This window comes from Copadichromis virginalis, linkage group LG3 (assembly GCF_057382275.1).
Source record: "Copadichromis virginalis isolate Kocher_CV1m ecotype Utaka linkage group LG3, C_Virginalis_male_GT1.1, whole genome shotgun sequence".
NCBI classification, from domain to species: Eukaryota; Metazoa; Chordata; class Actinopteri; order Cichliformes; family Cichlidae; genus Copadichromis; species Copadichromis virginalis.
In genome coordinates this window covers 9,429,283-9,438,673 of record NC_140620.1, presented here as the reverse complement: position 1 = coordinate 9,438,673, position 9,391 = coordinate 9,429,283, and the positions used below count along the sequence as shown (strand labels likewise).

At 40.7% G+C, this 9,391-nt stretch overlaps 1 protein-coding gene across 1 annotated transcript in view; it reads left to right on the top strand.

The window, feature by feature from the left end:
• The first annotated feature begins 6,485 nt into the window (after positions 1 to 6,485).
• LOC146712626 (NACHT, LRR and PYD domains-containing protein 3-like) overlaps positions 6,486 to 9,391 on the top strand; it is a 45,336-nt gene continuing 42,430 nt past the window's right edge. Inside the window, exon 1 of the mRNA XM_085452075.1 lies at positions 6,486 to 6,547. The gene's annotated coding sequence lies outside the window, so the exon portion shown is untranslated. The remainder of the gene's footprint in view (positions 6,548 to 9,391) is intronic.

The following is a 9,391-nucleotide window of genomic DNA, read 5'->3' as shown; positions in this document are numbered from 1 at the left end:
TCCTCCCGGCTAGAAAGAGGTATTTAACCTGGACTTGCGGCGACAGTCGACATGGGATTATTACTCCGAACTGGTATAGTCCGTGTGAGCTTGTTATTTGGCTAACGTGTGGCTAACGGTGGATTTTCCTTCTTCCTCCAGGAGGGGCGAGCGGAGAAGCGAGTTGGGGAGCACACACACTAAGGGAGTTACAACACGGAATGCACTGGGAGCAAGGGACAAGCAAGATTGGAAAATTGCACTTTTGAGTGAATTGTTGGACTTGCCTGTCTGTTTCACTGTAAATAAACGCACTGTGTTTCTGTGAAGAAGAACCGCGCCTGGGTCCCTCTTTTCCGTGACAGAATAATCCCACCACCATGGACCCAGCGGATTCTGCTTCACGCCAGCTGTCTTTCCAAGCGGAGGTTTTGGAGCAACACAAGGAAATGCTGAAGTACATTTCAAAGGAACAAACCGTACTTCTGCAAGCCATAACGGAGCTTAAAGGTATGTTGATTTCCTCACCTAATACGGCAGCCCGCCCACTTCGCTGGAAGCTGCGGCAGCCTGTCCGCTTCCTCCTTCACCTCCACCGCGGCAGCGAGAGTACTCACTCCCCGCGCCTGAAAAATTTGACGGCGAGTTGGGGAAGAGCCGGGGTTTTTTGACGCAATGCTCTCTTGTGCCTTTGCCTCTGATTCGGCTAAAATTGCTCATTTGGTACAACTTATGACTGGGCGGGCGCTTCATAAGTTTATAAGTTTATATATAACCCTTTCTTCAAAGATAGAGGCAGTTATATCATAAAAGAAAACACAATATGAGACCATATACAGAAATGAAACAGCCTCTGTTGTTCATCTGCAAAAGAAAACTTCAACCTTAGTTACATCAAGCTGCTCTTTCATAAGAACCCGTTGTTTAGATAAGGAAATCTTTCAGTGTGTGATATATATTCCACTTTATCAATAAATTCATCAACCCATGTTTCCCAATTTATTAACTTTTTCTGTAAAAGACCTTCATCCCCAGTGTTATTAGGGATTGAGGGACACATGCCTCACCAAACATCACACACACTCCTTTGTACCATTTGCTTTGCCCTGTCCAGATGTTTGCCATAAAGGACAGTGACTATATTTGTACCTATAGGTAAGTGAATACCACAAACATAAACTAACTTCAATGTTAGTGCTTCCCAAAGTCTGGGGTAAAACCCAGAAGTAGCCATGAATTTCCACACAGCCAACATATATCAAACACTTCTGAGCTAAATTTACAACAGATAGATAGATCTTTCCTCCCTATCTATGCAGTGTACTGTACTCTTTAGTATTGTAGGGCAACTGACCCATTTAAACAGTGTAAACCTTCTCAAAGGCATTTACAATTATCTTTACTGTCCCCACATCAGTGATTGGGGAAACCAAAACAACCACATTTAACTCGAGAAGAACAACCTCATTCTTTAGGTGCTTCCAGCATGTTTGTGGCCTATCATGCCTCAATGAAATGTGATGAACCCAAAATCCTACTTCAGGGTGTCAAACAATGTGTCAAAGTTGAGTACACATGTCAAAATAAATCACAACTGTTGTTACTTGTTTACTGAGACAATGAGGACCTAATGCACTTATGTATCAGGACTAGGGTTTGTAGTTGTCAAACAGCTAACAGATCATCTGCAGAGGAATGGCTTATTTGAAGAGTTTCAGTCAGGTTTCAGAGCTCATCACAGCACAGAAACAGCTTTAGTGAAGGTTACAAATGATCTTCATATGGCCTCTGACAGTGAACTCATCTCTGTGCTTGTCCTGCTAGACCTCAGTGCAGCGTTCGATACTGTCGACCATAATATCCTATTAGAGCGATTAGAACATGCTGTAGCTATTACAGGTACTGCGCTGCAGTGGTTTGTATCATATCTATCTAATAGACTCCACTTTGTACATGTAAATGGAGAGTCCTCTTCACACACTGAGGTTAATTATGGTGTTCCACAGGGTTCAGTGCTAGGACCAATTCTGTTTACATTATACATGCTTCTCTTAGGCAGCATCATTAGAAGACATAGCATACATTTTCACTGCTATGCAGATGACACCCAGCTCTATCTATCCATGAAGCCAGATAACACACACCAATTAGTTAAACTGCAGGAATGTCTTAAAGACATAAAGACCTGGATGGCCGCTAACTTTCTGCTTCTTAATTCAGATAAAACTGAGGTTATTGTACTCGGCCCTGAAAATCTTAGAAATATGGTATCTAACCAGATTCTTACTCTGGATGGCATTACCTTGGCCTCCAGTAACGCTGTGAGGAACCTTGGAGTCATTTTTGACCAGGACATGTCCTTCAACGCACATATTAAACAAATATGTAAGACTGCTTTCTTCCATATGCGCAACATCTCTAAAATTAGAAATATCCTGTCTCAGAGTGACGCTGAAAAACTAGTTCATGCATTTATTACTTCCAGGCTGGACGACTGTAATTCATTATTATCAGGATGTCCTAAAAACTCGCTGAAAAGCCTTCAGTTAATCCAAAACGCTGCAGCAAGAGTCCTGACAGGGACTAGAAGGAGAGAGCAGATTTCTCCTGTTTTGGCTTCCCTTCATTGGCTTCCTGTTAAATCCAGAATTCAAAATCCTGCTCCTCACATACAAGGTCTTAAATAATCAGGCCCCATCTTATCTCAATGACCTTATAGTACCATATCACCCTATTAGAGCACTTCGCTCTCGCTCTGCAGGCCTACTTGTTGTTCCTAGAGTATTTAAAAGTTGAATGGGAGGGAGAGCCTTCAGTTTTCAGGCCCCTCTTCTGTGGAACCAGCTTCCAGTTTGGATTCGGGGGACAGACACTATCTCTACTTTTAAGATTAGGCTTAAAACTTTCCTTTTTGCTAAAGCATATAGTTAGGGCTGGACCAGGTGACCCTGAATCCTCCCTTAGTTATGCTGCAATAGACGTAGCCTGCCAGGGACTCCCATGATGCACTGGTTGTTTCTTCTTCACCCACTATGTGTTAACAGACCTCTCTGCACTGAGTCATCCTTGTTATCAATCTCTCTCTTTCTTCCACAGCATTTCTTTATCCTGTCTTCCTTCTCTCACCCCAACCTGTCGCTGCAGATGGTCGTTTGTTGAGTCAATAAGACATTTGTATAACTGGCAAACGATAATTTGCAGGATTGAACAAAGTCATCAAGCTGTAGTAGAAAGAGAAGTGGTCTCAATATTACCTCCTGTGTGACTCCACATTTGACAGCTTTACTTTGAGCATTGATATTGTTCACTTTCACACATGAACTCAATGCTGGGCCCCTGACACAACACTTAGTTGGTTTGTGTAACTTTAGTTTTTCACCCGTGGTGTTTCCAACTTGTGCTCTTATTCTATTTGTTCTTATTTTGTCCTGCTTCCTGTTTTCTGATGCTTGTTAGCATTGCTATATTACACATGTAATGTGAATTATATTAATAGGAATAATGACAGTAATAGAAATGAATAAATAAATACATAAATGATAAACAGGAAGAAGGTGAGCCTGTGTGGTGTTTGTAGAGGTCGTAGTGGAAAATGCTAAAGCTTTTTATTTTGTCAGCTAAAAATGAAGAAACTGATGATGCTCCATTCATAAATGAAAAGGCGAAGTATTCACATGAAATATGATTCCTCTTTGAAGGCTGAGACAACGTCATATGTTTTTATATTAGGATCATTCCTACAGCTTTCTATTATCACGCTGATGTTTGAGTCACTGAATCAGGAACTCTGCCTCCTTTTGTTCTCACACTGGGTTTAATGAAAGAAGATTACTGTTTGTCCATTAAAGTTCTTTGTTTTGATCTTTTAAAGGATCCTGTGATGATCAAGAGCCTGGCTTGTCTCAAGGAGTCTCTCAGTGACCTGATGTTACGAGTTCAAAATATTGGGGATGGACACCAGAGGAAAAACCCACAATAACAACACTGGTCCGGTCGGGTTGAGTCAAACGATGATTTTAATGGTCACACGTGGGAGATGGACACTGTATGCAGACAGTCTCAGATCTCAGCTCAAAAAACACATCACCATAGTTTTATGAAATCAGGGTATTAGAACGCCCCTTCATGCGTAGTGACAGGTGTAATACAATCAATGTTGACGATTTTATTTAACACAAAAAATAACATTGTCTCCTTCCCGAGGGCAGACGCTGACTGCCCCCGTCTCCTGGAACCGTCTGTACCCCTGCTAAGACACAACATGGCAGCTACAAGGACTCTTTCATTTATTAAGACCATCAGTGTGTATTGCTCTAAATCAAGTATATAATATTAAATGAATATTGCTGGATCAGCTACTTCTACTTAAAACATATTAAAACATGACTAAGCACAAAATCACCAAGAATAACATCGTATAAGTGCTGTGTAAGCGCGTGTGGCCTTCCAAGCTCAAAGCCTTTGCCCTCCATAGATCAGCCAGACATCACGCTGGCTGTAGCTTTTAATCTTTAATTAACTTGAGCACAACTCTAGAATAAGCAACAAACTGCAATGTGTATAAATGATCATGGTTACATCGGCAATGAAAAATCATGTTATTATTCTGGTACCTGTAAGGAAAAGATCAAACTAAAGTTAAAGCCATCACTATAATGCAAAGGATAATATAAGGTCAAAAACTTCAATTTATGTTTAATGCAAAGCTGGTTATATACTTCTGATGAACTAATAATGCCATATTAAAATAATGAATGATAATGAGAAAAACATCCACTCCTTATTCTACACTGAGCAGCAGCTACACTACAGCTCTGCTGGCCTATGTGTTCAACCTGCAGGATACATGGAGACCCACAAACACATCCTCCAACCACACACACCCATATTTTGTTTCCAAATTCCATTGCGGTTTATTTCACACCTCAAACATTTAGTAAACAATTAAGCAAATACAAGTAATAATTATAAGTAGTAACAAAATACATTACTAACTCTTTTATGCTACGTCCTGTTACGGATTCAAATATTGGGGATGGAGACAAGAGGAAAAACCACAATAACAACACTGGTCCGGCCGGGTTGAGTCAAACGATGATTTTAATGAACACAGGCGTGGGAGATGGACACCGTACGCAGACAGCATCAGATCTCAAAATGGTGGAGCATTGATCAAACTCTTATAGCCTCTGGTGCCCCCACCTTATCATAAAAGCCTAAACATTCACATGCTTTCTCTCACACAGCGCCTAAGTTACGACCTTGGCTCCCTGTTTATCTGCTCCTGCTGAGATGGAGCAGTATGCTCTGTTCTCTTCTAATCAGACAAATAAGGCGATGACTTTCTGCGAACAGTATTTCTTATAACTCAGCAGTATAATGCATCATAAAACAATATCATTCATTCACAATAAATCAGCAGTCTAATGTAATGCAAACCAGTTTAACTAATGCAATAGTTATCAACTTCTTCTAATTCAGGAGAATAATGCAAACTAAAACTACATAATAATTCACAATCTTTAATTAGGGGTTTAACATGGCATAAAATAATATTATAATCCAACAGTCCACACCTACATGGGTGTTTTTTGAAAACACAGCTGTTTCTCTGCATTTGGGCCTTTCGTCCACACGTAAACGGCGTTTCGAATCACCGAAAATGGAGATTGTTTAAAACTCCTTTTTTGCTTTTAAGTGTGCCTTTTTTCACATCACACTGTCCGCCACGTTATTGTTTACATGAGATGAATTTCTACAATGGCGGAAAGAGACAAAATACTGTTACTTCAGTTTTTACACGCTTACACACACACACGGAGTTACTGTCCCTCCATTTAAAAAGACAGAGGCGTCACGGTGTCATTATTTTACGTGTAGTTGTTTTTTTCCTGTGTAATAATAATCAACATACTTAATACATTTTTCAAAAAATGTCTCTCTGTGCAAAACGGGTTTAAAAACATAAAAAACTGTGTTTGTCCGTGATTTAAACTGGTGGAACAAATCGTGGCAGGATCAGTCTGATATTATTTGTATCCCACTGTAAATTTACTGTATACAGAGCTAACATCTCCAAAACGTCAGAGTAGTTAGTCATTACAACAAGTGTTTGTGAACTAAAAATCAGGATTGTAGGATACTGTTTGTCCGTGATTTGGAGAGCCCAGCGTGTGCTCCCGACGCAGGGAAAACCAATTTTGCAAGGGAGACCTACCTCAGCACCTGTGCAGGTGAAGCCAAAGGGAAGATATGCTTCACCATATTTTCTAGTCTTTGGCTTGGAAGGAGGTTGGTTTGGAAACATTTGTCGATGCTTCATCTCCTGCTTTGCGTTTGTCTGGGAGCCCCGTCTAAAAACCTGTTCTTTTCATACCGCGCCCTCCCTGCGCCCCCCTAAGGGGCGGGCCCCACACTTTGGGAACCTCCGAGTTAGAAGAAGCAGTGCTCTTATTGTGAAAATCTAACTCCTGTCCCGGATGCCTATGCCGCTTGAGGTGGAATCCCGCCTTCTTCCAGGAAGTAGCTCAGTGTGGAGTGGAGCTTGTTGTTGGTGTGCGAAGAAACTGTAAGTTTGCTTTGTTTCCTCCTTTAACAGTTTGTCTTTAGGAACTTTACTGTTTGTTCAGCTCATGTTTGATTTCTTCACACAACAAACTGTGTGTGTTTGTATTTTCAGTCTCTCCATTAAAGTCAGTGTGTAATGTTTCCTGGCTAACATCAGCTGTGTGCAGCTTAGTTCCAGCACAAACAGCACAAATCCATAGTTCACGGTAACGGACTCACAGCTGGACCAAGGCCCAGTGTGCCCGCCATTTACTGTTAGTGTGTGTGATCCGGGAATCAGACTGAATGTGTCCTAAACTCGGCCGCTGTTCCACAGTAACTGCTGTCAGATTATCTGTTGCTTAGTTATCTTAGACTGCGGTCAAGTGAGCCCTCACTTACGAAGTCGCAGTCAAGCTAGCCGCCCCGCCAGCCGCACCGAAAATGTGGTTGCACTACTCTTACGTATATTACGGTATGGGTGAAAACCGGCTTAGAAACGCAGTGTTTTGTGTCCTGACACTATTTTACTTCACAATCCACTCCCATTTTTAGTGTATCTCCACTTTCACCCCTGTGATCCACAGCCCAAATTACTGTATGATTCAGAGAAAATTAACAATAAAATTTACCCAATTTACTCAACTATACTTTTAATGTCCTCATCTTTGAGCTCAGATTACAGGAAAACTGTAAGAGGTGACGCAGATATTTCACTGGATTCTGACTCTAGGCTGTCGCCACTCTTCACCCTGTGATCCACAGCCAAAATTACTGTATGGATTTTGAGAAAATTCATAGCAAAATCTTCCCATTATGCTTTACTGTACTCCACATATTGACATCTTTGAGCTCTGATTACAGGAAAACTGTAAGAGGTGACGCAGATATCTCACTGGATTATGACTCTGGGTGACCCCCACTCTGCACCCTGTGATCCACAGCCAAAATTACTGTATGGATTTTGAGAAAATTCATAGCAAAATCTTCCCATTTTGCTTTACTGTACTTTATACATTGACATCTTTGAGCTCCGATTACAGGAAAACTGTAAGAGGTGACGCAGATATTTCACTGGGTTATGAATCTAGGCTGTCGCCACTCTGCACCCTGTGATCCACAGCCAAAATTACTGTACAGTTTTTGAGAAAATTGATAGTAAACTTTGCACAATTTACTGTACTATACTCTATATATTCTCATCTTTAAGCTCAGATTACAGAAAAACTGTAAGAGGTGATGCAGATATTTCACTGGATTATGAATCTAGGCCATCTCCACTCTGCACCCTGTGATCCACAGCCAAAATTACTGTACGGTTTTTGGGAAAATCCATAGTAAATATGCACAATTTACTCTACTGTACTTTTAATATCCTCGTCTTTGAGCTCAGATTACAGGAAAACTGTAAGAGGTGACGCAGATATTTCACTGGATTATGACTCTGGGTGACCCCCACTCTGCACCCTGTGATCCACAGCAAAAATTACTGTACGGATTTTGAGAAAATTGATAGTAAACTTTGCACAATTTACTGTACTATACTCTATATATTCTCATTTTTGAGCTCAGATTACAGGAAAACCATAAGAGGTGACGCAGATATTTCACTGGATTATGAATCTAGGCTGTCGCCACTCTGCACCCTGTGATCCACAGCAAAAATTACTGTATGGATTTTGAGAAAATTCATAGCAAAATCTTCCCATTTTGCTTTACTGTACTCTACATATTGACATCTTTGGCCTCAGATTACAGGAAAACTATAAGAGGTGACGCAGATATCTCACTGGATTCTGACTCTAGGCTGTCGCCACTCTGCACCCTGTGATCCACAGCCAAAATTACTGTATGGATTTTGAGAAAATTGATAGTAAACTTTGCACAATTTACTCTACTGTACTTTTAATATCCTCGTCTTTAGCCTCAGATTACAGGAAAACTGTAAGAGGTGACGCAGATATTTCACTGGATTATGAATCTAGGCTGTCGCCACTCTTCACCCTGTGATCCACAGCAAAATTACTGTACGGTTTTTGAGAAAATTGATAGTAAACTTTGCACAATTTACTCTACTGTACTCTATATATTCTCATCTTTGAGCTTAGATTACAGGAAAACCATAAGAGGTGACGCAGATATCTCACTGGATTATGACTCTGGGTGACCCCCACTCTGCACCCTGTGATCCACAGCCAAAATTACTGTACGGATTTCTGATGAAATTAAATCCTATTCCATTACCAAACAAAATGAGTTCATTGAAGTATTTGCTTAACTACAAGAAATGTCTTTCCACACACAATTTAAATTTTTCAAAATGTCATTCACACACCACCTCAAGTATCAACTTCAGTTTTAGACATTATTTATTCAGTGCTTAATCACAACAATAGTCAACTTAAGGCACTTACATAATAAGTTAAACCTTACAATAATACATACAGAGAAAAACCCAACAATCATATGACCCCCTATGAGCAACAGTGGGAAGGAAAAACTCCCTTTTAACAGGAAGAAACCTCCAGCAGAACCAGGCTCAGGGAGGGGCGGCCATCTGCCTCAACCGGTCAGGGTGAGAAATTACATTTCTCAGATTACTGATTTCTCATATTACTACTACACAGTTTAGATACACTCAACAAAAATATAAACGCAACACCTTTGTTACTGCTCCCATTCCCCATGGGATGGACATAGAGACCGAAAATTCATTCCAGATACACAATATAACCATCCCTCCCAAACAGTGGTCACAAATCAGTCCAAATGTGTGGTAGTGGGCACATCTGCCATATTGAGATAATCCATCCCACCTCACAGGTGTGCCACATCAGGATGCTGATCTGACATCATGAGTAGTGCA